The sequence below is a fragment of the Myotis davidii genome, unplaced genomic scaffold, assembly GCF_000327345.1.
Source record: "Myotis davidii unplaced genomic scaffold, ASM32734v1 scaffold1320, whole genome shotgun sequence".
Lineage (NCBI taxonomy): Eukaryota > Metazoa > Chordata > Mammalia > Chiroptera > Vespertilionidae > Myotis > Myotis davidii.
In genome coordinates, this window is record NW_006291820.1 from 342,419 (window position 1) to 347,384 (window position 4,966).

Below are 4,966 nucleotides of genomic sequence, written 5' to 3' on the forward strand. Positions count from 1 at the left end.
AGACCAGGACCACCGCCTGCTCGCTGTCCTCCCCGCTCCCCACGCAGACCTGTGACTGCCCACCAGGCCGGCCGCAGCCTGTGGGCCCGCACTGCTCACATCTGGGCGGTCAGGGCAGGTGCCTTAGTTCTCAGGGTCTGTCTCCAGCTCCCAGGGGCGCCAGGCTCTGACCTCCTGGGCGGAGAGCTTACTGCCTTTTCTGGTTGAAGGGTGCCCCCTAACTTCTCCCACCCTAAGTCACAGGGGCATGCAGGATATTGTCCATGTATTCAGGTGACCAGTGGGGCCAAGCCCTGCAGGAGAGCCCTGGATGGATGGATGGATGGATGGATGGATGGATGGATGGATGGATGGTTGGATGGATAGATGATGGATCGGATCCAGCAGTACATCAGAAAGATCATACACAATGACCAAGTAGGATTTATCCCAGGGATGCAAGGATGGTACAATATCCGCAAATCAATAAACGTGATACATCACATAAACATCAGGGGCACCCTAACTTCTCCCACCACCCCAGGGTGTGCAGGGCGTCCCTGAGGCCCGGAGCCCGGATGGCTGCCTCACTCCCAGGCCAGGCCGCAGCACAGGATCCTTCTCATCTTCTGTTCCCAGCACGCCGTCCCAGGCTGTGCCGTGGTGGCGGAGACCTCATGTCAGCCAGTCTGGGTCCCTACTGTCCTGGGAGCCCAAGCCTTGACGGGGAAGACATCTGCTCTCCTGTCCACACTCACTTGTCCCAGTTCACCTGTCCCAGTTCACCTGTCCCTGCTCACCTGTCCACACTCTCCTGTCCCTGCGGGCACACCACAGGCTGGCTGCCCTGCCCCAGCTGCTTCTTTCTGGCTCCTTGAAGGTGAAGGAACAGGATGCGCTCAGCTGGAAAACTAGGATCTCCTTTCTGCCTCCCCAGCCCTGCCCTCAGCATGCCCCTGGCCCTGCCCGTGTCTCAGGCACAGTCACACCCGCCCGGGTCACACCTATTGGAGGAGGAGCATTTGGAGAACCAGAGTCCAGTCTCATCTGAATCAAATCTCCATCCCCCCACCAATCTCAACCCTTGGCTGTCCCCAAGCTCACCCCTTCTCCCCCTCCCCCCTCTTATCACGCTGGCCCCTCTGTGGTGGCTCGGGGACAGGACGACCCAATGGACTTTGGGGCAGTGCTCTCAGGACTCGTCTCCCGTGAGGATCTCCCATAACTGCTCCCTGGGGTGGGGGGACCCTCTCTGGACAGCCTCCTGACCCCGAGGCCCCCACACCCTCACGCTGCTGAACAGTGTTTTTGCAAGACGAGGATCTCCCCGGGTCAGGGGCCTGCGGTCAGCTGGGTGCACCGAGCCCACCAGAAAGCTGGCCCCACTTGAGACTGGCCTCTCAGCCGTGACTTCCTCACATCACCAAGGTGGCAGCTCCTGCCAGCCTCTCCCCTCCAGAGACTTCAGGCCACTCAGGTGCCTGTTTCAGTGATTCCCCTAAAACTGCCCCACCCCCCGCCCCTGTTCACGCCAGCAGCAGCCAGGGCACACCCCGTTGCCCCCGCCACCCAACAAGCCTCCCGTCTCTCTTGCTGTCCCCTCCTTGGCTCCGGTGGAAGGCAAACGCTTCCCAAACATCCTGCTTGCTCTCTGCTCCATCCCAAGGATGAACCCAACACCAAGAGGGGGACCGGGCCACGGGCCGCGAGCAAAGCATGGCCGACGCACACCTGGGCCCGGACTGCCTTTGTCGTTTACACAGTTGGCTTTTGCTTTCTGTGGCTGAGAAACACCCGCTGGGTCCACCCCTGACGGACACAATCCTCACCACAGACAAGCCTGTGAAATGGCCCATGGTAAGAGGGGGGATGGTGTTTGGTGGGCACAGGGTCAGGCAAGGACGCTGGTGCCCTTGCAGGAAGGTGGTAGGAATGCCCTTTAGGGGCTGGATGTGAAACGTGGACCACAGCGCTGGCATACGCAGCTGGGCCGAGGTTGCCACCCCGCTGGACAGTGACAAATCCTGGTTTTATATCCATGCCCTCCTATTGAAATATGCAACTAGTGCCCAGCAGTCATGGCTCAGTGGTGAGCGTCGGCCTATGAACCAGGAAGTCACGGCTCAATTCCTGGTCAGGGCACTTGCCAGGCTGTGGGCACGATCCCCAGTGTGGGCCATGCAGGAGGCAGCCAATCGATGATTCTCATTGCTGATGTTTCCATCTCTCCCTCTCCCTTCTGCTCTGAAATCAGTAAAAAAAAAAAGGTTGATGAGACTTGGGGACTCAACAGGGTTGAGTCACACAGGTAGTCACCTGTTGGGAATGGCTAAAGGCATTTCCCCAAACCTGAATAGGAAACTGATTGTGGCTGCCAGACAGTTAAAGGGCATCTTAATCTACATGTTATTGCCTCCTCCTGGCCAAACACCTGAACAGCGTAGGCTATTCCCCCATTCTGAAAATGCTTCTGTGCCCTTTGAAGTGTATTGTCTCCACCTTGTCTTGGGACAAATTGTGTTAAGAAAAGCGGGCATCCTAGACAAGGAGGGACCGTCTTCAGTTCCTTTAGCTGAAGGTCCGCTGACCCCCAATGCCTTTCAAAGTTATATCTCGTCTCCGGACTCTTTATTAGTCGTCTCTGGATTTCTATGCCATCTATGCACAGCGCCTTTTCCAGATGCCTGAACCCTTCTTGATGCTGGGACATGAACCCCGGCATAAATGGACGCCCGAAGTGGGACCTTCTGACCCCTGAAAGCACCAGCACAAAGCCAGCTCGCCGCCAAGATTCAAGGTGGAAACATTTCCTCTGCAGGGACTTCCCCGCGGCACCCGCACCTGCGGAGAGGCTGGGCGCCTGGGGGGAAGGGGGGGGTGCCCGGGCCCCCTGTACTTCACAGCTCTCGTCTCAGGCTGTTGAGTATCTACACACCAGGCTGTTGGCCTATGTGTCTCCCAGGCACGGGCGGTGTTTGTCTTGTTCTCCGTTCACTCTGCATGGCGAGGAGACAAACACCTTTTCAAAGGCCAGTCCAGGAGCATCCTGAGGCCGGCAGGGCCAGGCGAGTGCTCGCATCCCCCTCTCCACCCCCCACCACAGATCCCATCTCCCATGTCCCCCCGGGTCACTCACATCACAACCGCATCTCCCAGCGTTGCCACTGGACTAGCCACCTCCCCACCAGCTCCAGGAGGGCAGTCTCTGCTCTGACTCGTGGCTCTGTTCCGGGGCCGGGCAGAATGTCCGCAAGGGCACGCCTCCCACAAGCGTGTGTTGGGTGAAATAATGAGTCACGCAGGTATTACTTGCTAAAGTCAGTTTACTGCACTCGCTTAAATGCACACGTCACACTCCGTGCAACCAGGACCCCACACGATGCGCCTGGAGCAAGATGAAGTTGCTTTTTCTACCTCTCACTGCTCTTTTTTTTTTTTTAATGTTTTTATTGATTTTAGAGAGAAACATCCTCGATCACCTGCCCCCTGCACACCCCCTACTGGGGGTGGAGCCTGCAACCTAGGCATGTGCCCCAACCGGGAATCAAACCTGTGACTTCTTACTGCATAGGAGGATCTCCTTCCACTGAGCCACACGGCCCGGTTCTCACTGCTCTTTCTCTGCCCCCGATACACACTTGGACAGATCCACCCCCTTCTGGCTCAAATGCAGAGACTTCCACGTTCTACAATTAAAGCTAAGAAAGAAACCCAGCCCAGCCCGGTGCAGCTCAGTTGGTTGGGCATCGTCCCCTGCACAAGAGGTCACTGGTTTGAATCCCGGTCGGACAACGCCCTGGATGCTTGATCCCCAGTAGGGAGGCAGTCGATTGGTTTCTCACATCGGTGTTTCTCTCTCTTCCTGTCCCTTCCTCTCTCTCTAATATCAACCCTCCTATATAACAAAAGCCTAATATGCAAATTGGCCAAAGGGTGGAACTGGTTGCTATGATGCGCACTGACCACCAGGGGGCAGACGCTCAATGCAGGAGCTGCCCACAGGCCCCAGGCCAGCCAAGGCGGGTGCCAGTGGGGCAGGTGGGGAATCACCCCACAGATCCCCGGATCAGCCAAGCCTAGGGACCCTACCCATGCACGAATTTCGTGCATCAGGCCTCTAGTAAAAACACATTTAAGAGCAAGGAAAAAGGTGTAAACCCAACAGGTCATCTCCGTCGCTAGGAGCATTCAGTCAGACAGGCCTGGGAGCAGCCTGGATGGAGGCTGCCTGCTCTTCCCCGTTTGCTGACCAGGGTCTGACCTCGCCCAGAGCAGAAAGGCTTCTGGCAACTATGATTTCCAGGAAGTTACTTTCTCACCATCCGGGAAGCCTGAGGTGCGAGGAGAAGGCGTCCCCAGGCTGGGTCCTCCCGCGGGCGTGAGGGTGTCTGTTCCCGGTCTCTGTCTGTCCTTCCTGGGTTTGCAGATGGCCGTCCCGTGTTCACGGGGCTCCCCCTGTACGTATCCACCCCCAATGTCCCCTTTTGGTAAGGACACCAGTGCTATTGGGTTAGGGCCCATCCGATCGACCTGGCTTTAACTTTGTTCTCTCTGTAACGGCCTTACCTCTGATTATGGAGGTCCTGGGGGCTAGAACTCCAAGACGGGAACTTTGGGGGACACGATTCTGGCCGTAACACCCGCACCGCAAGGGACCTCTTGCCGGTGAAGCCTGGGAGCCTCCTGCGTGTCCAGGTCCTCGCCTCCCCGGTGCCTCCGGCAGGGTGGGCCTCGCCTGTCGCAGGGAAGCAGGCGCGAGGGGTGCCCAATGCGACCTGAAGACACTTAAAAACACAGGATCACCCATCACACCACCGCTTGGAACGCCAACAAAGACGGGTCTGGTTCGAAATCAAGTTCGGCCCTTAAAGTGAAGGACGCTTTGCTTCCTGAAAACGCACTCCGCGCAGCGTCCCAGGCGGGATCGGGCTGGGCGCCCATCCGGGGCCCCATTTGCCTGCGGGGGTGCGGGCTGCAGGCAGGGACC

General features: G+C 58.0%; 1 long non-coding RNA gene across 1 annotated transcript; it reads right to left on the reverse strand.

Annotated features, from left to right (window-relative positions):
- Nucleotides 1-3,284: 3,284 nt before the first annotated feature.
- Nucleotides 3,285-4,925, reverse strand: LOC107183315. Its single transcript, XR_001514096.1, has 2 exons — nucleotides 4,546-4,925; nucleotides 3,285-3,364 (listed from the first exon to the last, which is right to left on the reverse strand). It is a non-coding gene; the product is annotated as an uncharacterized LOC107183315 (long non-coding RNA).
- Nucleotides 4,926-4,966: the final 41 nt, after the last annotated feature.